Genomic DNA, 25,668 nt, shown 5'->3' on the forward strand with positions numbered 1-25,668 from the left:
TACATTTTTTGAAAATTCACGTGGAGGCCGGGCGCAGTGGCTCACGCTTGTAATCCCAGCACTTTGGGAGGCCGAGGCGGGCGGATCACGAGGTCAGGAGATCGAAACCACGGTGAAACCCCGTCTCTACTAAAAATACAAAAAATTAGCCGGGCGTGGTGGCGGGCGCCTGTAGTCCCAGCTACTCGGAGAGGCTGAGGCAAAAGAATGGCGTGAACCCGGGAGGCGGAGCTTGCAGCGAGCCGAGATCGCGCCACTGCACTCCAGCCTGGGTGAGAGCGCGAGACCCTGTCTCAAAAAAAAAAAAAAAATCCGGGCGCAGTGGCTCACGCTTGTAATCCCAGCACTTTGGGAGGCCGAGGCCGGCGGATCACGAGGGCAGGAGATCGAGACCACGGTGAAACCCCGTCTCTACTAAAAATACAAAAAAATTAGCCGGGCGTGGTGGCGGGCGCCTGTAGTCCCAGCTACTCGGAGAGGCTGAGGCAGGAGAATGGCGTGAACCCGGGAGGCGGAGCTTGCAGTGAGCCGAGATTGCGCCACTGCACTCCAGCCTGGGCGACAGAGCGAGACTCCGTCACAAAAAAAAAAAAAAAAAAAAAAAAGAAAATTCACGTGGAAAAAGCTGATTGCCAAAGAAGAAAAAAAAATTAACTACGTGATAGGCCAATTACAAACATATCAGTATCAACCTATAAAGCACAACGGATATTCACTGAACCATCTGTCGTATTAGGAAATGAGAAGAAAGTGTGTGAGGGGCTTCCTGACTAACACTACAGAATGACAATCCACCAGGATCACATCGCCGCCAACTTCTGAAATTAATCTGCAAAACTTACAAAGCCTGAAAAACAAAACAAAACAAATCTCATCTAAGCACTAAAGGGGAACTAGAAGTCTTTGTTTTAAGGCATGTATTTTGAAAAGTTTCATTTCTATTTCCATATTAGCTTCTCAATGTGCACTGAACTACAGTGAAATCACAGCCTTGTGTTTTTGAAAACAGATTCCGCAGCTATGGAAACTGAATCTGTCACTATATTTTGACTTCACTATACGATCCAGTGAGAAGAAACATCTCAGCCTGGACACAGCCACTTAGCTACATATCTTGTTCTTTTTAATAAAAAATGTGCTTAACCGTAATTGACAAAGTCCTTAAATACCTAATTTTCAGAACAAACTGTACCACATAAAAGTTCCTTCAGTTAACAATTCCTTCAGACTCGTGTGAAAAACTACCTGATTTTATTAATTCTAAATAATCCCTAGAGAGGCAAGGGGGTTTTGCTTGGTCCACAATTAAAAGTCAGATTCTAGACTTAAAATCAACTTGAGTACAAAAAAGAAATTCTCTACAAAGCACTAACACACACATCTGGGAAACGACAGCTCAAATTTCATCAGCCACTTTTGGTAAGTAATCCAAAGCAGACCTCGGGATTACTCAAGAAGTAGCACAAATAATTAGGAATGTGTGGTATTGAGGGAAGAAGCCAAGAGCCTCTGTATAAGAATCCCCCAGGAAACAGTGAGGTCAAGGACCAAAGCTACAGAGGGGCTAAAGGGAGCACATCATCCCTCCCCGCCGGCCCCTGAAAAAGGCACCCCATTAGCCTTTCTCATTGAAATTAACAGGGCCGTTACTAGGAAACGGGTCCAAACAGTCATGTACACACCAAGTGAATAAACAGTGACAGCTGGGCCTTCAGTCACCATGTCATGGGATGGCAAGATGGCCTTAGAGTGAGTGGGCTGTGATAAGCCAATGCATAAAAGTAATAGCAAAATAGGAAATGAAAACAGGAACCACAGGCTACGAACTGCATGCATGGTAGACGGAGTACTGAGCCATGCCTAAGCTAAGGAATACTGGCTCCTCACTGGTCCTTGCTGGGCACTACTTCCAGGAGCACCAACGGCGGGAGGTCCCACTTCTGCACGGCTCATGACCTTGCTGCTTGGGGTGGGGATGGGGGTCAATGTCCACACCCAGCCTTCCCACGCTGGGCACTCTCTCTCTCTCTCCATGACCATCCCATTTCAGAGCAAGTGAATCCCTCCATGGCCTTAGGGGTTCTAACACACTTCAGAGCTTCCCCTTCACAACTAAAACTTTTCTTTTTTTTGAGACAGAGTCTCACTCTATTGCCTAGGCTGAAGTGCAGTGGCACGATCTCAGCTCACTGTAACCTTCGCCTCCCAGAATCAAGAGATTCTCATGCCTCAGCCTCCCAAATAGCTGGGGCTACAGGTGTGTGCTACCACACCTGGCTAATCTTTGGAATTTTAGCGGAGACGGGGTTTTGCCATGTTGGCCAGGCCAGTCTTGAACTCCTGGCCTCAAGTGATTTGCCTGCCTCAGCCTCCCAAAATGGTGGGATCACAGGCGTGAGCCACTGGGCCCAGCCTCCTCAACTAAAACTTTAATAGGGGTTTGTTCTGTTGGAAGGGTAGAAAAGGCATTTTTGGCAGAAGGAATAAGAAAACCCTTTAAAAGCTCAACACGGAGTTAGGTTTCAAGCAGTGGCCAGGTGTGGTGGCTCATGCCTACAATTCCAGCACTTTAGGAGGTTGAAACGAGTGGATCACTTGAGCCCAGGAGTTGGAGACCAGCCTAGGAAACATAGTGGAACACCATCTCTATAAAAAAATTAAAAATGAGACAGGTGTGGTGGCACACTCTTATAGTCCCAGACACTTGGGAGGCTGAGGTGAGAGGATGGCTTGAGCCCAGGAGGTCGAGGCTGCAGTGAGTCATGATTGCGCTACCGCACTCCAGCCTGTGCAACAAAATGAGACCCCGTTTCTTAAAAAATAAATAAAACTATTCCAGTACTTCCACAATTCTGTGGCCCAATTACGTTGGGTAAAGGCTATTCAGTTGGATACTGTCTGATTAATATCAAACTGAATAGCTTTTACCCAACATAACCACAGGCTGAGCACCCCAAATCTGAAAATTCAAAACCCAAAATGCTCCAAAATCCAAAACTTTTGAGCACTGGCATGATGTTGAAAGGAAATACTCATTGAAGTATTTTGGATTTCAGAATTTCAAACTTGGGATGTTCAATCAGCAAGTATAATGCAAATATTCTAAATTCCAAAAGAATCTGAAATCTGAAACACTTCCGGTTCCAAGTATTTTGGCAATGGGATACTCAATCTGTATTTTTATTTATCTTATTTTATTTATTTATTTGAGATGGGAGTCTCACTCTGTGGCCCAGGATGGAGTGCAGTGGCACAATCTCGGCTCACCGCAACCTCCACCTTCCAGATTCAAGCAGTTCTCGTGCCTCAGACTCCTGAGTAGCTGGGGTTACAGGTGTGTGCATCCACGCCCAGCTAATTTTTTTTTTTTTTTTTTGAGACAGAGCCTTGCTCTGTCACCCAGGCTGGAGTGCAGCGGTGCGATCTCAGCTCACTGCAAGCTCCGCCTCCCGGGTTCACACCATTCTCTTGCCTCAGCCTCCGGCCATTCTCCTGCCTCAACCTCCCGGGTAGCTAGGACTACAGGCGCCTGCCACCATGCCCGGCTAATTTTTTTTTTTTTTTTTTGAGACGGAGTCTCGCTCTGTTGCCCAGGCTGGAGTGCAGTGGCGCAATCTCGGCTCACTGCAAGCTCCGCCTCCCGGGTTCACGCCATTCTCCTGCCTCAGCCTCTCCGAGTAGCTGGGACTACAGGCGCCCGCCACCACGCCCGGCTAATTTTTTTTCTATTTTTAGTAGAGACGGGGTTTCACCGTGGTCTCGATCTCCTGACCTCGTGATCCGCCCACCTCGGCCTCCCAAAGTGCTGGGATTACAAGCGTGAGCCACCGCGCCCGGCCAATTTTTTGTTATTTTTAGTAGAGACGGGGTTTCACTGTGTCAGCCAGGATGGTCTCGATCTCCTGACCTCGTGATCTGCTCGCCTTGGCCTCCCGAAGTGCTGGGATTACAGGTGTGAGCCACCATGCCTGTCCTGTATTTTTTTTTTTTTTAAAGTATAGCTACTTAACCCACTAAAAATATACCCTTACTATTCCATGGTAAAATTAATTCATAAATCATTAAGAGAAAAGCTTTTCATTTCAGGAAGTCTAGCACAAATATTTTAACTTCAGTATTTTAGGAAACATTTTATAATCTGCTTAAAGTGTTTATTATGTACTTGTATTTCCATAGTAAGTTCATAATGAAGCAACATTCATTCTATGCTATTAGTCTAGGATCACATGGTAGCTTCCTATATTCTAGGTGATAATATTTTAGAGTTCTTAGAAATTACATTTGGGTAACTCAGACAGCAAGTTCAAAAATTTATTTTATTTCTTAATCTTCCAACATTGACATCAGACTGTAAGAGAATTCTTTTTAAAAGTTTTTTTTTTAATTTGTATCCCTCTATTTATTTATTCATTTGAAACCGGGTTATAAGACTGGCTAACTTTTGTATTTTTGGTAGAGACAGGGTCTTGCTGTGTTGCCCAGGCTGGTCTCAAACCCCTGGGCTCAAGGGATCCACCCACCTAGGCTTGAAATGTGCTGGGATTACAGGCGTGAGCCACAGCGCCCGCCCTGCTGCGAACATTCGCATTTTTGTGATGTATCATTACCACCCAATACAGAAGGCATTTGTGATCTCCCTCAGGTCAGATAGTAGTAAGGGCTGGGCATGTAAAATGGGTTCCCTCCCATCTCTAGTGCTCTGAAAGGGATGACTGGGCCTCTCTCTCACGTGGATATAATTTCCACATGGCCACCAGGGCTTCTCATGCGCTGGCTGGATCCCAAGAAGGGGTGTTCAAAGTATGAAACAGAAATTACAGATCTCTTTAGACTCAATTTTAAAAGTTACACAGTGTCACTTCTACCGCAAACTATTGGTCAAAATACGTTACTAGGCCAGCCCAGATTCAAGGGGAAAGGTCACAGACTCTACATCTGGATGGGAGTATGGTAAGAATTTTCAGCCCACCACAGGGCCAGAGCGCAGACAATAAGGCACAGCTGGGCTGCCCTGGCACATATGCTCTTTTTCACTGTGTGGCTCCCACCACTTTTTTTTTTTTTTTTTTTTTTTTTGGAGGCAGAGTCTCACTCTGTCACCAAGGCTGGGGTGCAGTGGCACAATCTCAGCTCACTGCAACCTCTGCCTCCCAGGCTCAAGCAATCATCCCACCTCAGCCTCCCAAGTAGATGGGGCTACAGGCGTGTCCCACCAGGCCTGGCTAGTTTTTGTAATTTTTGTAGAGACAGGGTTTTGCCATGTTGTCCAGGCTGGTCTCAAACTCCTGATCTCAAGTGATTTGCCTGCCTCAGCCTCCCAAAGTGCTGGGATTACAGGCACAAACCACCACACCCAGCCACACCTTTACAAAAGAGCAAGAACTCCATCACAAAGGCATTCCTGGTTGGGCAGGGGTGGGGGCAGAGGGGAATGTACTGAAAGACAAAACCTGGATGCTCCTTCAGCTATGGCCTAGGGCAGGGCTTGGCAAACTTTTCCCGCGAAGTGGAAAATAATAACTACTTCAGGCTTAGAGGGCAATACAGTCTCCATTGCAATTCCGCAGCTGTAGCAGGAGGGCAGTCACAGAAAATATGGAAATGAATGGGTGTGGCTGTATTCCAATAAAACTTTATTTATAACAGCAGGCGGTGGGATCAATTTGACCCAGAAGTCAATTTGCTGACCCGTGGTCTGTGAGAATAAGCACTGGATTTGGTACTGGAAAACCAGGCCTGGAATTCTGACTTTACTACTCACTACCAGTGTGACCTTGTTTGAGTTTCTTAAAATTTCTGAAGTGTGTCCTCCATATCTCAAAAACGGGATAATGTCATCCATCTCCTAAGGTGGTTCTGGGGAGTGAGGTAATACAGATGAAAGTGCAGTGCACAACCCCTCATAAGACAAACACGCCTTCACTGCAGTGCAGAGCCTGGAAAACAGCTCAAGGGGCTGTAGGGAAGTCCCACCAGGCAGGACACAAGGGAGTGTCAGGCACTGTTTTCCAACAAAGTGAAGACTTCACCGATGAGAATTATATTAGGCAGCAGCAGCCTCAATAGTCTTTGTTAAAGACCTATCATTGTTTTGCTTTTTCTCTACAGCATAATACTCTGTTTTAAGGCATACAGATAGCGCTGACACAACCTATTTCACAAACTCTATTTCACACAAAGTAGTATGCGTGGTCAGTGAAAAGGAAAATAAAAACCACCAACATGAAGAAGCCTCAGAGGTGCCATGACTCAAATACAGTTTTTCAGAGGCACAGCAGTATAGTCATGCTGTATTTAAGCTGGTTTTGTAGATTCTGAAATGTTAAAAAATAGTCTCCAAGACAAGCATATTTTTAATGCTAAAAGTATAACTGGAATTATTAAACATGTGGATGCAAACTTGATTTTTTTTGAAATTGGCCCTAATAGGAAAAAAAATATTCAAAATTAAGATCTCTCCTTAGCCAAAGGAATCAAAAGCACTGAAGCATTTTGTTTGCACCTCCACTAATACAGCACCCCTTTATAATACCAGTAGTTCACCAGAGATTGAGAGTTTCACAAGAGTAACAGGCAGCATTGTACTCCTGCTTTTGGAAAATTCCACTTCATCCACAGGAAAGTGGACATGTTAGAAGGTGAGTGACTTGTCCATTGTCAAAATCTTGTCTGCTGTAGGATTCCTGCCACACATATGAGCAGGATCTCTCTCAGCTATGACTCCTCTTGCAATTTCAGTGTCCCCTTCTCCCAAATGGGCAGCCTTAGCCAGAAGCAGCTGTCCCAGAGCCTTCACCCGAGACAGCTGCATTCTGGAGGGATGGCGTCAGCAATAGCCTAGAAGGGCGTGGTTTCCCTCCTGAGCCCCAGAGTGAGTGCCAATGGCTGTCATCATTTGAACTGAATATCCGTTTCCAAAATAACCTGGACCACTTCCAAGGCAAAGTACTACTGAATAAAGCTCAAATCCATGTAGATGGGTAGATGGATGGGCTTGTTGCTCCTGATTCATTAGTTAATAAACTGGCATATATTGTTGGTGTTCTGATTCATAAATTAGATGGGAAAGAAGTGAGATGACTTGGCATAACACAAGCCAAAGTGAACATTCCCAAATTCTCTTGTATTTGTACTTGCACGGAATGGAATTCTCACATGACGGCTGGGATTTCTATATTAAGTATCTCAGGCCAATCTTCTACTAAATAAAGTTCAAGTGACACTGGGTTCACATGATATTCAGAGCTCTGTAGCAGCTGATTGTTTTCCCTGTATCTCCTGCTTTGGAACTTCAGCTTCAAAGTAGCTCCTTGCCTGCTTTTGCCATGGCCAGGGTCCACTCTGTATCCAGGAGGTGTAAATATGATGAGCTATGAGAAGGCTGACAGACAACAGGGCTGCCTCCCTGGCACTGTGTATGTGTGTGGGTGCGCGTGTGTGGGGGGGTGTGGGTGAGGGGGGTGTGCATGGGGGGGTGTGCATGGGGGGGGTGTGCGTGGGGGGAGCACGTGTGGGTGTGTGGGGGGTGTGCGTGGGGGAGGTGTGCATGGGGGGTTCGTGTGTGGGTGGGTGTGTGCGTTCACGCATGCACAGATGTAGACACACACCTATCACTTGAAAACTTAAGGTCAATGGTTACGTAAGATGTTAACATTAGAGGAAGCTGGGTCAAGGGTGTATGGGAACTCTGCACGACTTTTTGTAACCTTTCTATAAATCTAAAATTATACCATAACAAAGAGCTTTTAAAAATGCACTTTTAAGTCAGCTTCGAGGCCTGAAGCATACCATTTAGGTTTTCACAGGGTCCTTCAGCATAAGTCATTAAGTCCCTTGGAGGGTCAGTTTATTTAGCCCTAAATGAACCTGATGAGATCCCCAAAAAACTGCAAAACAAACAACATCAAAAAAAAAAAAAAACAGGCCGCTGGGCGCGGTGGCACACGCTTGTAATCCCAGCACTTTGGGAGGCCAAGGCAGGCGGATCACGAGGTCAGGAGATGGAGACCACGGTGAAACCCCGTCTCTACTAAAAATACAAAAAATTAGCCGGGCGTGGTAGCGGGCGCCTGTAGTCCCAGCTACTCGGAGGGGCTGAGGCAGGAGAATGGGGTGAACCCGGGAGGCAGAGCTTGCAGTGAGCCGAGATTGCGCCACTGCACTCCAGCCTGGGCGACAGAGCAAGACTCCGTCTCAAAAAAAAAAAAAAAAAAAAATGCCAGGCACAGTGGCTCATGCCTATAATCCCAGCACTTTGGGAGGCCGAGGTGGGTGGATCACCTGAGGTCAGGAGTTCGAGACCAGCCTGGCCAACATGGTGAAACTCTGTTTCTACTAAAAATACAAAAAAATTAGCCAGGAGTGGTGGTGGGCACCTGCAATCCCAGCTACTCAGGAGGCTGAGGCAGGAGAATGGCTTGAACTGGGAAGGCGGAGGTTGCAGTGCGTAGAGATCGCGCCACTGCACTCCAGCCTGGGCAACAAGAGCGAAACTCCGTCTCAAAAAAAAAAAAAGCAGCCAAAAATGACCTGACAAACAGGTGTGATATTAATACAACAACATTCACATTAAGGCTTGTTCCCAATGACAGACTGAGACTATAAACCAGTGAGATTGCTAAAGGACGACGCCTGGAAAAGAGGCACTCCTCTACCATTACATTACTCTCCTGTCCCACAGTTTCAAAGCTACCCGGTCTCTCCTCCCTGCTCCTTAGAACCCATGGGTCTTGGTAGTTGCTATTCCCTCGACCCGGAATCTCCCTTTACCACCCGCCCTTACCCACCACCCCACCCCCACCCCCCACCGTGGTGCTGTAGCCATCTCTGTCTTTTTTCATATCTTAGCTGTCACCTCAACCCCTCGGCATCCCCTTCCTTTATTTTTCTTCTTAGAAGCTATTCCTTCTGATATACTACAATATACTCAATTTGTTTATTTCCCCTGTCTCCCAAATAGAATGTAAGCTCCATGTGGATGGAACTTTTGTGTGTTTTGTTCACTGCTAACAGGATTTCTTGAAAACCTTCTATGGGCTTTCCCCTGTGAGTCTTATTGGTTCTCTGGAATCATTGAGAAAAAAACAGAATGTTTTTTAAAAAGAAAAGACATTTCTTATGCAGGAGGAAAGAAAGAAGTGATTAATATCAAACAAGCACTTTCAGAATTGCTATGTACCTGTAACACTGTCCTCCATGCTTTAAATATTGTATTATTGTCCACACTAAGTATATTACTTTATATAATCTCACTCATTCCTCAATGATCTGTGAAGTCAAAGGAGCAGGCGTTACTATGCCCACTGCACAGAGGAAGAAACTGAAGTACCACAAGCAAATGGTGAAGCCAGAACAAGAATCTAAGTTACCCTGTATCTTGCCTAAAAGAGCCTCCATCACAGCTAGCTATCTCTCTGTAGAAGAATAAAAATACTCTGAAATCAGTCACTTTTAAATTTTTTTCTAGAAAATAAAAAGCTTTCTGAGTTGGATGATTTTTTTAATAGACAACAAATACGAAGGAAAACTACACATGACCCATCACATATATTCTTGTAGGAAAATGCACAGAAGTGTCCACAAGGAAGAAAGAAACCCCCAAGGCCTGCTGATAGGCACAGGGAGAAACAGGCCACAGTTCTCTTTTAGCCAAATGTTTTGAAAATTTTATTAGAATTCATAAAGACTATCAAAAAGATAACTGATGAAGACAAGTCATTATCTTTCTAAAATATGGTTAACTCAGGTCCTATCCTGGAGTGGAGAGCAGGGATGGGAATCTCAAAATCTGTATACACACAGAAGCACACTTGACAGGGCCCTGAAGTCCCAGTCTGGGCAACACAAAGAGGCCTCGTCTCTAATAAAAATTTTTTAAAATTAGCCAGACGTAGTGGTGCATGCCTATAGTCCCAGCTACTCAGGAAGCTGAGGGGGAGATTCACTTAAGCCTGGGAGGTTGAGGCTATGGCAGGCCAGAATCGCACCACTGCACTCCAGCCTGGGCAATAGAATAAGACCCTGTCTCAAAAGGAAAAAAAAAAAAGTTCCCTGAAGTCCAAAGCCTACTTATATCATACGTACGTACATATGTGTGTATACATACACATACACATATATACACGCATGCATACACACCTGGATTTATTTTAAATTCAGTAAATTAGCACTTTATCTTAAAAACAATTGCAACACAGAGCAGATGGTAAAGAGTAAATCTCTTAAGATACACATTTTTTCACATTTTAATATCTCTAAAATTGAATTTTGTCTTATAGCCAATTGTCCTTTACTACGCTTACTTTGTAGCATTTTTTGCTTTCTTAGAGGTACATAAAGCAACGGCGTATCTTACGATCTGTTGTGTGTGGGGGTGGGAGCTCGGCGCAACAATTCAAATGGGCCACCAAACAATGGGCAAGGCCCACAGTGGACATTAAAGGGAGATCCCTGCATCAGCCAGGAGGTAGGACAGGTTGACTTTAAAGGTTCCCTCCAGGCCGGGCATGGTGGCTCATGCCTGTAATCCCAGCACTTTGGGAGGCCAAGGCAGGCGGATCATCCGAGGTCAGGTGTTCGAGACCAGACCAGCCAACATGGTGAAACCTCGTCTCTACCAAAAATACATTAAAAAATAAGCTGGGTGTTGTGGTGGGCAGCTGTAATCCCAGCTACTGGGGAGGCTGAGGCAGAAGAATCGCTTGAACCTGGGAGGCAGAGGTTGCAGTGAGCTGAGATCACACCACTGCACTCCAGCCTGGGCAACAAGAGCGAGACTCTGTCTCAAAAAGTAAATAAATTAAATTAAATTAAATTAATAAATAAAGGTTCCCTCCAGTCCTCAGTTATCATAATAAAGATGAACATGATAAAATGAAATTTAAGGGCAAAAGCATACTTACAAACAAACCTTATCTTCGTCAATCTCCACAACTGCCAGGGTACATGAGTATTATCTATATTTTAAAGATGAGGAGGTTCCAAGGAGTATTTTACCCAGAAGCTGGCCACAGGTCTGACTTTCCAGTGAAATGTCCACTGTGGCAGAGCAGTAGGAAAAGCAGCAGCCAAACCAGAAGAGCTCAAAGGTGGCAAAAATAACCCAACCAAGGGGCGAAGGGCAAACTTGGGTAGCAGTAAAGGAGGAAATGATATTTGAGTTCAGCTTTACAAGGAAGCTCACTGAATGACATGTTCAGGTTTACAGGCATTTAAAATGAAAACGCCTTTCAGTTGGTTGTATTTTCTGGTTTTCTTCAAATACTTAAGAATAAAAGCACAAACTGATTAACATGGTGTGGGCCACATGTCAGGTGAACCAGGGTGAGTTCTCCAGGTTACAGGACACTTGATGGAGGAGAGACATGTGGCATGCCCAAGATGCAAATGAGATGGAGCCAACCCCAGAATCTAAGCGAGTCTGCTCCCTTTCTGCTTGGCCACACACGGCAGGTCAGTGCTCGCCTTCCGGCAGGTTCTCCTCAGATCACAAGATGAGAGCAGCAGATACAGCATCACGGGCAAACATGACAAAACCTCCCCAGGAAACTGCAGCCGACTTGTTCTGATCCCAATCGGCCCAGTCAAAACTAGAGCAGAGGGAATGGGGCCACTGTGATTGGCCTGGACCAATCAATACCCACTGGATGCCTCCTCAACCCCTACTCCAGCATGCTGCAAAGGAGGCTTAAGAATGGAACGAAATCTGGATTCTATTAGGAAAGAAGAAAGTGTGGCAGAGATGGATGTGAATTGGCAATCAATTTCTGTTACTCCCATCATTCACCGTTCATTCCTTCCCTTCTTCCTTCATTCATTCAAGAAGCAGCACCGTGAACCTACTGTCAGTCTTTGTGGAGAAAACAATTGCACAAAACTGGATTCCAGCCCTCCAGGAGCTCACGGTCCATCTATATTTAAATAAGAATATTCCATTTTCCTTGGTATCCAAAGTAGCACTGGACAGCCCAGGTGGTCTAAACAGCAAAGAGTAATTTAGAGTGCCTTTAATTACTGCACCTGAAAATGCACCAGTGTCCTAGTTCCCACCTTCATGATCACTGCCAGCCAGGAGGTTGCTGGATCTAAGTCGGCCAAAGTGGCAGAAGGTGCCCTTCACCAGGCCCCTGTTCTATTCATGGCAGCTGTGCATGGCTCAGGTTACAGGTTGGTTCAAATCCACAGAAAACTGGCTCCTCTCACTGAGGCAATTTTGGTACTTTGTCTCTCACACAAGATTTTTATTTTCAAAATCCTAATATTGGAAATAGAAATTTTGAGCTAAAAGGTATTAAGAAGGATGTAGAATAGCCTATTATTACAATCAGGGCCAGAAAAAAGTAAGGACTGTGAATTCAAAAATATACAAGCACTCAACATTGTATCCTAACATGGCATACATTTAAAGGTTAAGATATGAAAAATGCATACTTTTATGTTGCACTTGGGACAATATTAAAAAGCGGAAATTTTAACATGTTTTCTAGATTTCTGGGTAAATAAAAGACTTTTTAATTTCAAAATTTCTAATAATTCTCCAGGGTAAAATAATCTCTTTAATAATCAGCTAATAACTTTGCTCAATATAATTTTAAAATCAATTATATAAAAGAAAATATTTCTGCTTATGTTGAAATATTTTCAACATCTGTTATCCAAGAATTATTTCAATAATAATTTCAAAAGTCAACAAGCACATGAAAAAAATGATATTTACAGGCAGTTTCTTTGGGGTGTTAGAACTATTTTGTATCCTTGGGGTGGTTACATGACTCTATACATGTGTTAAAATTCAGGCTGGGTGCAGTGGCTCACTCTTGTAATCCCAGCACTTTGGGAGGCCAAGGAGGACAGACCACTTGAGGTCAGGAGTTTGAGGCCAGGCTGGCCAACATGGCGAAACCCTGTCTCTACTAAAAATACAAAAATTAGCTGGGTGTGATGGCACATGCCTGTAAATCCAGCTACTATGGAGGCTGAGACAGGAGAAGTTCCTGAACCTGGGAGGCAGAGATTGCAGTAAGCCAAGATCGCGCCACTATATTCCAGCCTAGGTGATGGAGTGAGACACTGTCTCAAAAACAAAAAATAAAAAAAAAAAAAAAGTCTAGTTTGCTGTAGATCATTTTAAAAATTAAAAAAAAAAATGTAAGTCTACAGCTTTGGGCATACACAGCTGATGTATTATTAACAAAAGTTCAGAGATAATCATAGCAATGGTTAGTTTGTAAAACGGAAAATGATTCAACTTTCGCTGACTTAGTTATATTTGCTTCAGGGAATAAAAAAGTTATTTCCACTTTTCACCATACATACAACTTCTACCATATATAAAATAACTTCAAAAATATTTCTACCATGCTGGGAACAAGTATGATGGTGGAAAGGAGGAGAAGGCTGTTTTTATAGAAAACAACTGAGTCAGCCGGGCGCGGTGGCTCACGCCTGTAATCCCAGCACTTTGGGAGGCCGAGGCAGGCAGATCACGAGGTCAGGAGATCAAGACCATCCTGGCTAACACGGTGAAACCCCGTCTCCACCAAAAATACAAAAAATTAGCCGGGTGTGGTGGCAGGCGCCTGTAGACCCAGCTACTCAGGAGGCTGAGGCAGAAGAATGGCGTGAACCCGGGAGGCGGAGCTTGCAGTGAGCCGAGATCAAGCCACTGCACTCCAGCCTGGGTGACAGAGCAAGACTCTTGTCTCAAAAAAAAAAAAAAAAAAAAAAAAAAAAAACAACTGAGTCTTCCAATGGAATGAATGCTTCTTCTTCCAGGCACCAGGTAGATATGTGAAGTTCTTGGTTCTTGGTCTGGCTATATAACTGATTTGCTGGTGAGGTGACCTGGGGTGAGTTATTTATGATTCTCCTGCTTAAACTCACCTACGGCTTCCCATCATTGCTAAAATAAAACCCAAGCTCCTGATTCTGGCTTGCAAGGCTCTCAAGGTGCACCCTGTACCTGCCTCTCCTTGCCTCTGCCTACCAGGCTGGGGCACCAGATGAGGAAGGACAGCAGGGTGGACCATGAAACCAGCCAGGCCTGACTCTCCAGCCAAAGGGGGTGCTGAAGGAGGTCATTCACTTAACAAGTATTTATTGATTATGTTGACAAAGTGCTTAGCACAGTACTTGGCACATAAGGAGCCCTGAATATCTTGTTATTCAGGTAAATAATGAAATTCATTTTTCATTGAGTATGCACACATACTCAAATGTTAGCTTGCTTTATAAGGACAGGTCGCTGTCTATCCTGAATCCTCAACACCCCAGTGGTAATTAGCAGGTGCTCACTAAATCTATTGACTCCATGATGTTGGTCTTAGGGAACAGGGAAGATTCAGGGAGAGTTAGAGTGTTTAGAGAAATTCCAATTAAACTCAGAGGAGACCTTTGTGCATCCAAGTATCTTTTGTCACAGCTTAAGCAAGCATCAGAGTAGGGGAGACTGATGGCAGGGCCAGAGATTTTGGTCCCAATTGTGTGGGATGAGCAGTCAATCCGTCAAAGGTAATAGAAAAAGCAAAGGTGGCTCTCGGCACATGGGGTTTCATTTTCCCTTGGTGAGGGAGGGGAAAGGCAGTATGATGGACTTGGGATACTCCTTCACCCGGGCAGTTCAGGCCTACTCTACTTGACCAGCCCAGGTCAGGCAGGGGCAGTGTGGACTTGGCTCGGGCAGGCCCTGGGTGTGGGTGCCAACCCAGCTTTTGCCAGGTCCTCTGGGCCTAGATCCTGGGGGCGGGGTGAGGAGGCAGTGGCTTCCGTAATACAGATTTCGCCAGCCTACACCAGGGTCCAGGAGGAAAGAAGCCCATACCACAGAATGGGGTCCTACACAAAGTATCCCCAGCTCCCCCAAGAAGGGTGACTCCCCACCCCATCCCCAGAATAGTCACTTGCCCTAAGGGTCCTCTTTTACCCTCCCCCTTTGCCATCCCCTAGCCCCCCCGACTCTGAATGGGACTGCAGTCTTTTCTCTCTCACTGAGTGCCTTTTTTTCTGGAGGCAGGGAGGGGGAGGCGGTCCATCATCCACCTTTTCTTTTTCTTCACACGGAAAATGAGCTCGGCTATCACACTACACGAACTGTAAACATTAGAGAAAAGTCAGCCAGACAGAGTCCATAAGGTCCACTAGCTTACACAAACGGGAAAGAAAAGACTTCACTGTGTGGGCCACTGCCTGGGAGAAGCAAGATCTCATAAAAACAGCCATTGTTCAGAAGGAAACAATCAGACAGCTTTAGTCCAGGCAGCACATGAAAAAGCAACATTCAGCCAGCTTGCAGAGTCAGGAAATCTAAATGGCAATGGAGTAGCCCAGTCAGTCAGCTCCCCCTGTCTTTCCCCTTAACAGTGGTCCAAAATGTGCCAGTAGCACCAGCAACTCCAAATGCCTTGGGAAAATGACTTCTTCGGGGCCTATGCATTCAGCCACCAATTTTCTCAGAGTTGGGGACCTCTGATAGCCACTGACATCCTGGGGCCCTTACCACTCAGTCCTTAACACTGTGGTGTCACGGACTCTTTCATAATGTGGGAGGGGGCAATACAGAACAATGCATACAATGGGATCCCAACTAGGTTAAATGCACATCCTGCATGCACACAGAATAAAGATTAGAAGGAAATCTCCAGTACGCCAACCGTTATCACTGGCATCCACACGCAGACCCCGTTACTTCTTCACATGACGCAGAGTAACCCAAGTTATTTTTATCCTTCAAGACTGAATCATGCTTTTTGCTCCAATTGGCTACTTTCCTAAATAAGAGGCTGAATCCGCTCAACAAGAGCATAAGGGGCCTTAAGCTGGAGGGTTATTTCCCTGAGGAAGCCTCAGATGACACTACTGTTCCCTCCTTCCAGGCTATGTGGGAGCAACCCCCAAACCCAGAAGGACTGACTTTTGCACCAGTCTACAAGATCATTTAAACCAGTAAAGAGCATCAGAACCTCCTGAAGGGCTTGTTACAACACAGATTGCTGGGACCCCATGCCTGAGTTTCTGAGGTCTAAAGACCCAAGATTTTGCATTTCTGACAAGCTCCCGGTGACACTGATGGTACTGGTTGGGGACTATACTGAGGGCTACTGCTGAAAGAGTAAGTAATGTCAAGCCACATAATCCCTAAGATATGACACAATGGACTGTTCAGCACAGGGCTGATGCCATGTCCCTTAGAGACCCGCCCAGGTGGCACTTCTTTAATTTATAATCATCTTTAACTACTTTGTGAGTTTGGACTTCACAGATTACTCCTTGCTTCTGATGGAGTCTGCAGATTTAATCATTCAAAAGTTGGTCACATGCTAAGCTGTCATATCACAAGGGCACAGGGTGGCTTCCAAATGAGTCACGTCACTGGGTAGTAGAGAAGATAGGGCTCAAAGGGGAATAAGTTTAAGAAGGAAAAAAATCTCAGCCACACACATCTGGATAGCCACCAGGACTGTATTCTGGGAACTGGGGGTGAAGCAGCCAGACCTCCATTGTCTTTCATGTCTTAAAAGATAAAGGTCTCTCAGTCTCCCAGATCACTCAGAATTCTCCATCCCTTCTTTCTCATAATGGCTCATTCAAGTGAAAGTAGCAAAGGGCTAGCCATCTCCTCTGAGCCTTTGAAGGCCAGTTCACTCAGGTCGTGGGCCGTCGAATACCCACTCAGCTGCTCAAGCTGGTCCATGTGGAGAAAGGACAGCCAAAGCAAGAAAATAAGCTGCAGATGTTGGCCCAGGATTTAGAGAAAGCTGCAGATAAAGGGGAAGTCCCTGCTAAGAGCATCTGACCTTCCAACAGGGTTAATACCATCCCCACCTTGGTGGAAAATGAGAAGGCATGGATCCACTGGGTTGGCTGTCTTCCTCCCTCTCTTGGGCATAGAATGGAGGCTCCCTACTGAATTATCAAAGGAAATGCCACAGAAAAATCTGCACCACCCTCACCTTCACTGGTTAATTCAGACAACTAAGAGCTCTCTCTGGCTAGAACGGTGAAAGCTATCAGGATCTACAACAATGACAGATATGATAAGATCTGCACTGCTGGGGAGGCAATGCCCTGGGCCGCAAACCCAAGGCTTGCACAGCCCAGCCCACCAGGAAAAGACAAAGGCCAAACAAGTTGCCATGAAACTGGATTAAAAATTAAATGAATGCCAGGCACAGCGGCTCAAGCCTGTAATCCCTGCATTTCGGGAGGCCAAGGCAGGTAGACTGCTTGTGCCCAGGAGTTCAAGACCAGCCTGGGAAACATGGCGAGACCCAACTGCTACAAAAAATAATAAAATTTAAAATTTTTAAGAATTAAATGTATAATGTGAGCTCTTCTGCACATAAAAATAAAAATTCTCCTTCAAAATAAGAAAGTCAACCAGACGGTCTCCGACTTTATTTCCTTAATTCCTACCAAAGTGACCATAAAGGAAGTTTTTAAAAGATATAATAATGACCAGCCTGACCAACATGGTGAAACCCCTTCTCTACTAAAAATACAAAAATTAGCCGGGTGCGGTGGCACATGCCTGTAATCCCAGCTACTCAGAAGGCTGAGGCAGGAGAATTGCTTGAACCCAGGAAGCGGAGGTTGCAGTGAGCCAAGATAGCACTACTGTACTCCAACCTGGGCGATACAGTGAAACTCCATCTCAAAAAAAATTAAAATTAAAAAAAAAGATTTAATAAACCCACAAGGACAAAGAAAACGGAAAAGAGGATGAAAAATTTTGACAGATTTTTGGAAGATGAAAAAACAGCTAGACAAAGCCTAACTGCCTTAGTGGGATAAGGCCAAGATTACCTGCAGGGGTCCCAAGGAAAAGCAATGAACTCTAAGGGGGTTCAGGGCTTGTAGGAACTGGGCTTTGGAGGGTAGTGAGGGAGAATCAGGCTTATAGCTAAAAACAGGAGGATTGACCCAAGGTTCAATACCTCTCCAGCTCCTGCAGGTCCTCGCCTTCCTGAACGCCTGGGCAATGGTCCCTTCTCCACTGCAGCAGAAACTGATCAGAGGTGAACACAGAAGCCTAGACTCTGGAACACCACACACAAATGAAGGTAGGATTGAGAATGGATTGTAAATCTATACTTAGCAGTGTGAGACCCCCGACTCTCACACCACCCCACCCTCAGTTCCCTTCCCCAACTCGACTGACAAAGCATCATCAGCCAGGCAGGGGACTGGAGGGCTCCCCTCTGGGCAAACCAACCAGTCCAAGGGAAAAAACTACCAATACCCAAACAGTCCCCGGTGAAAAAGGCCAAGTGTCTTATCATTCAGCCCTGCTCTGCACACAGAGCTCCAGCCAGCTCCCTCAAATGAGGACACAACCAAAGATCACTAGACACCTGAGGAAAGCCTCCAACTTGCAGACAGACACCAAAGCAAACAGAAAAAGAGGCCAGGAAACAGAGACAATGCATACAACAGAAGAAAACTTCCAAAAATCATCATTAATGCCTTCAGAGAGAGAAGGCATTGTATCCAGAAAACAAGACTAGGACACTCATTCCAAAAAAGTTAGGAGGGGCTTTTGAAAGCTACAGAGAAAGCTTTTGAAAATTAAATAGTAGAAATAAGAAAAATAAAAGGACTAAGGATAAAGCTGAGGAAATACCAAGAAAATAAAAGAATGAGAATTAAGAATAGAGAATGAAGAAAAACAGAGGATCAATTCCAGAGGAGCTCCAGGAGGAGAAAACAGAGGGACAATGAGAGGGGGAAATTATCAAAGAAATGATACAAGAAACCTTCCTAGAAATAAAGAATATAAACTTCTAGATGGAAAGGTTCATACTAAGAAATGAGTGATGGAAAAAGTAAGTAAATAAATAAATAATTTTTTTAAATAGATGGAAAGGGCCCACTGAGAGCCTGGCATAATGAATTTTAAAAGTCCCACCCAGCATCCCAAAATTTAGATATTTCTAAAAGCTTTCAGAGAAAAAAAAAATGAATGACATAAAAAAGAAAGAGGAACCAAGATGGTAAAAGACTTCTCAACAACAGGAGGTTAAAAGAACTATGAGGGAAAATTATTTCAACCTAGAATTCCACATCCATTCCAACGAGCAGTCAAGCATGAGAGCAGAATAAAAATAACATCCCTGCTGGGTGCGGTGGCTCATGCCTGCGAGGCCAAGGTGAGTGGATCACTTGAGTCCAGGAGTTCAAGACCAGCCTGGGCAACATGGTGAAACTCCGTTTCTACTAAAAACCCCAAAAAATACCTGGGCATGATGGTGGGCACCTGTAATCCCAGCTATTCAAAAGGTTGATGCAGAAGGATTGCTTGAGGCCACAAGGTTGAGACTGCAGTGAGCTCAACAGAGTGGGGAACACAGTGACACCCTGTCTCAAAACATAAAAATAATAATGTCCCATGTACAAGGATATTATTTAGAACTACAGAGGCAGCCAGGCACAATGGCTCACATCTGTAATCCCAGCACTTTGGAAGGCTGAGGCAAGTGGATTGCTTTGAGCTCATGAGCTCAAGACCAGCTTGGGCAACATGGGGAAGCCCCATCTCTACTAAAAGTACAAAACTTGTTGTAAGGTATGCTGGTGTGTGCCTGCGGTCCCAGCTACTCAGGAAGCTGAGATGGGAGGATCCCTTGACCCCGGGGTGGAGGTTGCAGTGAGATGAGATCACACCACTGCACTCCAGCCTAGGTGACAGAGAAAGACCCTGTCTCAAAAAAAAAAAAAAAAAAAAAGGCCGGGCGCGGTGGCTCACGCCTGTAATCCCAGCACTTTGGGAGGCCGAGGCAGGCAGATCACGAGGTCAGGAGATCGAGACCATCCTGGCTAACACAGTGAAACCCCGTCTCTACTAAAAATACAAAAAATTAGCCAGGCGAGATGGCGGGCGCCTGTAGTCCCAGCTACTCGGGAGGCTGAGGCAGGAGAATGGCGTGAATCCCGGGGGGCAGAGCCTGCAGTGAGCCCAGATCGCGCCACTGCACTCCAGCCTGGGCAACAGAAAGACTGTCTCCAAAAAAAAAAAAAAAGAACTGTAGAGGAAAAAAAGAACTGTAACTGAAGAAAAAGCAAAAGCTACATGTTAGAAACAGTGACTTTTCGGGAACAAGACTAAGAGTAGAGCAGGTGGAACACAGAACGGAATCCACAGTGGTTTTCATTGACCTTTGAGTTGTTATTTGCCTTTTTTAAAACCACATACATGGAATTAGCAGGAAAAACACTGAACTGAGAGCCATGCTGACATTACTCTTGGGCACTGTGGTGGCTCATGCCTGTAATCCCAAAACTTTACTTTTGTGCACTGTGAGTATGCACAAAAGTAAAGTTATTTCAGACCCGTGGTAAACTCTACAGGTCCAACGGCCTATCTCTCAGTAGATAAAATGTAAGGAAAAGAAAGGCCTGGAGGGGGATCTGCAGATTGAAAAAGACAACATACATATCAAGCTCTTCAGAACAGGCAAAATTTTATGTTACCTAGAGATTATGATAAAAAGATGGCAGTTACTCTTGGAGTGGGGAAGAGAGGGATTGCTAAGGAAGCTGGTAAAGTTCTGTTTTCTGACCTGGATGCTTATTATAGAAGGATTTATCTTATAATTCACCAACCTATTACTGTTTTGTGTGGCTTTCTGTATCTGTATGTGATTTTACCAAAAAAAAAAAAAAAAAAAAAAAAAAAAAAAAAAACTGTGGGGGGGAGTGTTTTAAAAAGCTACGTGCATATGATTGCCTTGATGAAAATGAATTATTTAAAAATAAAGTCAGGCAGACGTAACACACACAGAAGTTTCTCTGGCAAGATGTTCCCTGTTACCAACACTAAGTATTTCTGAGTAGTATAATTTGGGATGGTTTCTTACTTTCATCTCTTTCCTAAATAATTGGAATCTTTAAAATTGGTTAGAACACAAAAATAGTCATTATTTTACATTAAAGTTAACTATAGGTATCTATGGGCTAATTTTTCACATCTACGGGTGCCAGAGTTTCCATCTTCTTTCTTTTGTCCTGACTTTACCTAATTAATGCCAAACCTAGAAGTGTGGGACAGAAATTAGAAAAAGTAAATCTTGGCTGGGCGCCGTGGCTCACGCCTGTAATCCCAGCACTTTGGGAGGCCAAGGCGGGCGGATCACGAGGTCAGGAGATTGAGACCATCCTGGCTAACACAGTGAAACCCCATCTCTACTAAAAAATACAAAAAATTAGCCGGGCGAGGTGGCGGGCGCATGTAGTCCCAGCTACTCAGGAGGCTGAGGCAGGAGAATGGCGTGAACCCCAGGGGGCGGAGCCTGCAGTGAGCCGAGATCATGCCACTGCACTCCAGCCTGGGCGACAGCGAAACTGCGTCTCAAAAAAAAAAAAAAAAGAAAAAGTAAATCTTAAATAAGTCCATTTTTCTACCTTTCAGATCTGCTAAAAGATCAGCTTTTATGGCCAGATATGGTGGCTTATGCCTGTAATCCCAACACTGGGAGGCTAAGGCAGGAATGTGGCTTAAAGTCAGGAGTTCAAGACCAGCCTGGGAAACAAAGCAAGACCCCATCTCTACAAAAAGTTAAAAAAAAAAAAAAAAAATCACCCGAGCACAGGGGCGTGTACCTATAGTCCCAGCTTCTTGGAAGGCTGAGGTAGGAGGATCACTTGAGCCTAGGAGTTCAAGGCTGCAGTGAGCTATGATCATGCCACTACAATCCAGCCTGGGTGATAGCTTAAAAAAAAAAAAAAAAAAAGATCACCTTTTGTGAGAGTATTTATACTCCTCTTGTCTCCATTAAACATATGAAGACAATTCAGGTACATAATAACTATGCATTTTTAGAACAGCTTTTCCTTTTAAAAAGTACAAGCTAATACCTTGGCCATGTTTAACTTAAAGAATGAATTTAAATAGTAAGTATTAAAATGTTATCCTAAATTAGATAAGATATACCTATGAGTATCTTCCATTTTAATCAGTTTCCATAACCCCTTAAAAACTAAATGAAATTGAGGCCATCCTAATTTTTTAAAAAATAAAGTTATTTCGGGGCACTCAGGAAATAAATACCAAAGCTCATGAAATCCAGAATCAATAACCAAAAAGCATGCACATATTGAAAAGGAAGAGAAAACTACTCAATTAGCACCATTAGTGCTTAGGGGTTTATGATGGGGAATTAGTCTTATGGGGAAAAATTTACATTTCTTCCACCCAAAGCAAGTACTATAAATTCTGGCAGACACTGTGCCTTCTAGTCTACATCAGACTTGACAACGGTAAACATAGTGATTAATCTTCTCCCTTCAGAAGGGCTCCAAGCATTCTGTAGACATCCTCTTAATTCCATCTTCCCAGCAGTGGGGATACTAAAGTCAGAGGAACTCTAGGCACCAGCTCATTTATCCTCTGGCTTGTTAGATGAGCCAATAAATCCCTCCAGAGGGGAAGCCCAGGCAGCCAGGCAAGATAGCCAAAGGGCCATCAAAACCCACAGAAACCCTCATTACCCTAACTCTACCCTGCTGTAGAGATGTGACCCCTATTCCCACCCTTCCCAGGCTATGGCCTCCTAAGGGTCTCTTAGGAGTTCCTGAATGGTGTAAAAATTATGTGTGGTCTTTTTTTTTTTTTTTTTCAAATGTGCTCTACAGAAGATTTAAATCAACAAAAAGATAAAAAGTTACAAAAGTTGCTCAGTCAAAACCATGATTATCAAGGAAGCAAAGCTTCCGGTTCCAAATTTGGTAATCTGCTACCCATGTAAGTTTCCAGTTTTTATCTGGTTGCCCTTCAGTTTAGGGACCACTGGCCCAGAACACACATTACTGGCTTAGATACCGGCCTGACATAGGAAAGAGAGTGGTAGGGTGAAGAGGGTCATTCTCTGCATGCTCAGAGATGTGTAGGCACAAGGACTCCCGCTATATAATATACTGAATTGCTCAATTATCCAAAGTCCACATAAGCAAAAAGCTCAAATAAACAGATTTTTCAAACTGTCTGTATATGCTAATAGGCAATTATAGCAATGGCCCTGGAGTATAGGCCTGATTCAGAACTCAGTAACTCTGAATAAAGCATGTTATAAAGTGTTTCAACTTACTAAACACAGCAGTCTGATATCTAACCATCCCAGGCGAAAGAGTCTTGGCTAAGGGTGGTAGCCAGATGGCACTGCCTCAGAATCACAGAATAACTGCTGGTGGGGGTAAGAACTGGACTCCTCAGTCTGGGTCCTGGGTCCCAACCACAGGTGTAAATTCAAGTCCAGCAAATGCCCCCTACTCCCATCTCTCCAAAGTCTGTACAAGGTGCGCTCAGCAGCCAGACCTTAAGCATTAGCATTAGGCAAAGGGTGTTTTCCCACCACCTAGGATCAGATCCATGCTGACCCACCACCTCACAGAGAACAATGGGTTTATGTTTTTTGGAGTTTTTTGAGGCTGAGTCTTGCTCTGTCGCCCAGGCTAGAGTGTAGTGGCATGATCTGGGCTCACTGCAACCTCTGCCTCCCGGGTTCAACAGATTCTCCTGCCTCAGCCTCCCTAGTAGCTGGGATTACAGGCACGCACCACTATGCCTGGCTAATTTTTGTATTTTTAGTAGAGATAGGGTTTCGTCATGTTGGCCAGGCTGGTCTCAAACTCCTGACCTCAGGTGATCTGCCCACCTCAGACTCCCAAAGTGCTGGGATTATAGGCGTGAGCCACCATGCCCGGCCTGGGTTTATGGTTTAAATGAGTAATAATGTGATTCCTCCTTCAAAATTTTTACCCTCGAATAGTTCCCACGTAGGTTTCCTTTAACAGAAGCATGAGTCCAGCTTCTAAATAGGGTTAAAACAAAACAAAACAAAAACATGTTTGTAGAGAAGTAATGCACTATGAAATGCATCCTCAAGAGCATACATTTATGGTAACACCAGATTTCTCCTTTGAAAAATTTTAATCACCACATTTCAAAATTGCCACATCCAATTTCCTGATTAGGAAAAAAAAAATCTTTAAAAACACACAAGCATCAGCTGGCAAAGATTTTATTTTCTTAAGTACATTGGTTTTGTAGCTCTAGCTTCCAAAACTAAGGTAACATAAAAATCCAGAGAAATTGTGTAATTGAAGTAAAAAAAAAACAGAGCACAGGAAAGAAAACAGAGAAAATTGGCAGCAGACTCGTGGCTGTTTCAGTGGCTGATCTTTGCCATGAAATCTTCTTAATAACAAATAGAGCATTTATTAATAAGCATTTAACCTGTAGCACCTCCCCTTCTCCCCAGGCAGATGGAGGAGGCTCCTACATCGGCTCTACCAGAGAGCTCAAGAAACAGCCACACACAGCTGGCAAGTGGCACAGATAGCCTTGAACTTGAGCCTTCTGGCTCCAGAGCCCAACCTCTGCAAATCCAATTTGTTGACTCTACTTTCTAGGAAAGTTGCCCTCTTAAACAGAGAAAACTCCTTCCATTTAACACAACCAATATTCAAATGGCCTTCAAGAAAATAAAATGGGCTAGGCACAATGGCTCACTTCTGTATTCCCAGCACTTTGGGAGACCGAGGCAAGTGGATCTCTTGAGCTCAGGAGTTCGAGACCAGCCCAGGTAGCAGGGTGAAACCCTGTCTCTACGAAGAATACAAAAAATTAGCCAAGTGTGGTGGTGTGCACCTATGGTCCCAGCTACTAGGGAAGTTGAGGTGGGAGGATTGCTTGAGCCTGAGAGGCAGAGGTTGCAGTGAGCTGTGATTGTACCACTGCACTCCAGCCTGGGTGACACAGCGAGACCCTGTTTCAAAAAATAAATAACTAAAATGAAAAGCAGATGGGGATGAAAAGGACAGACTGGACACGAGGCAGAACTGAAAAATGGATTTAAAATTCCAAAATCAGTTTTAAGATCCAAAATCAAACAATCCAGTGCCTTGGGCCACTTGAAAGCTGGGCTTCTGTCAGGGCCCACCAGCAGATGACAAACACATGAGTTCCCATTTTCAAAATAGTAAACTTGATCACAGAAATAATTTTATTTATAATAAATTTTAAAGTAATTTAAAAAAAAAAGGGTGGCCTCCCGCCAACTAAAAGGTATAGAAGACTGTCTGTCAAGTAATCAAGCGCTCTTAAGAGACCAAAGCATGGTCCTCTTTCAAACCTGTGCCCCCTCTGGGGAGTTGGGGTGGCAGGGGGAGGGGGTGGGTCCTGTCATCCTAACAGGCCACTGGGAGAACTGGGGATACCAAGAAACAAAGCCAGGGGCTGGCTCAGAAATGGCCAAATGCTGCAGACAGAGCCTGCCTGAGGCCATGAAAACCAGGATCCCCTTTACTCCCCAACTCCACAGAGAAAACAAGACACAGGGTCTGGAGTTGGAAAAACACACAGGGGAAAAGCCAAAGACAACATCCATCAGAAGCTGGAGAGGTCTGCTCACAGGGCTGGGGGTAGGGGTGGAGGGGAAGAGGTCAGAGCAGGGACAAAGGATTCCCAAGACAAAAGGACAGTGGGAAGGCAGGGGTCAGGAGGAGGGGACTAGGAGGAGAAAAGGCAAAGGGACAAGGAGGAGGGAAAGAAGAGGGTGAGCAAAGCAGCGAGAGGGAGTGTGAGTCGGGGAGGGGATAGGAAAAAGAGGAATGCAGGACAGAAAGGAGGAGACAGGTAAGAGGACAAGGGAAGAAAGAAGGGGAACGGGCAATGTGAGA

The 25,668-nt window shown here is 44.6% G+C and overlaps 1 protein-coding gene across 3 annotated transcripts in view; it reads right to left on the reverse strand.

Annotated features, from left to right (window-relative positions):
* TRAK1 (trafficking kinesin protein 1) overlaps nucleotides 1-25,668 on the reverse strand; it is a 214,972-nt gene that overhangs the window by 159,472 nt on the left and 29,832 nt on the right. The window contains exon 1 of one of the 3 annotated variants that reach the window (XM_030812061.1): nucleotides 10,902-11,261. The exons of the other annotated variants lie outside the window; for them this stretch is intronic. The gene's annotated coding sequence lies outside the window, so the exon portion shown is untranslated. Of the gene's footprint in view, nucleotides 1-10,901; nucleotides 11,262-25,668 lie in introns of those variants that run through there. 3 annotated transcript variants of the gene reach the window in all.

This window comes from Nomascus leucogenys, chromosome 4 (genome assembly GCF_006542625.1).
Source record: "Nomascus leucogenys isolate Asia chromosome 4, Asia_NLE_v1, whole genome shotgun sequence".
Lineage (NCBI taxonomy): Eukaryota > Metazoa > Chordata > Mammalia > Primates > Hylobatidae > Nomascus > Nomascus leucogenys.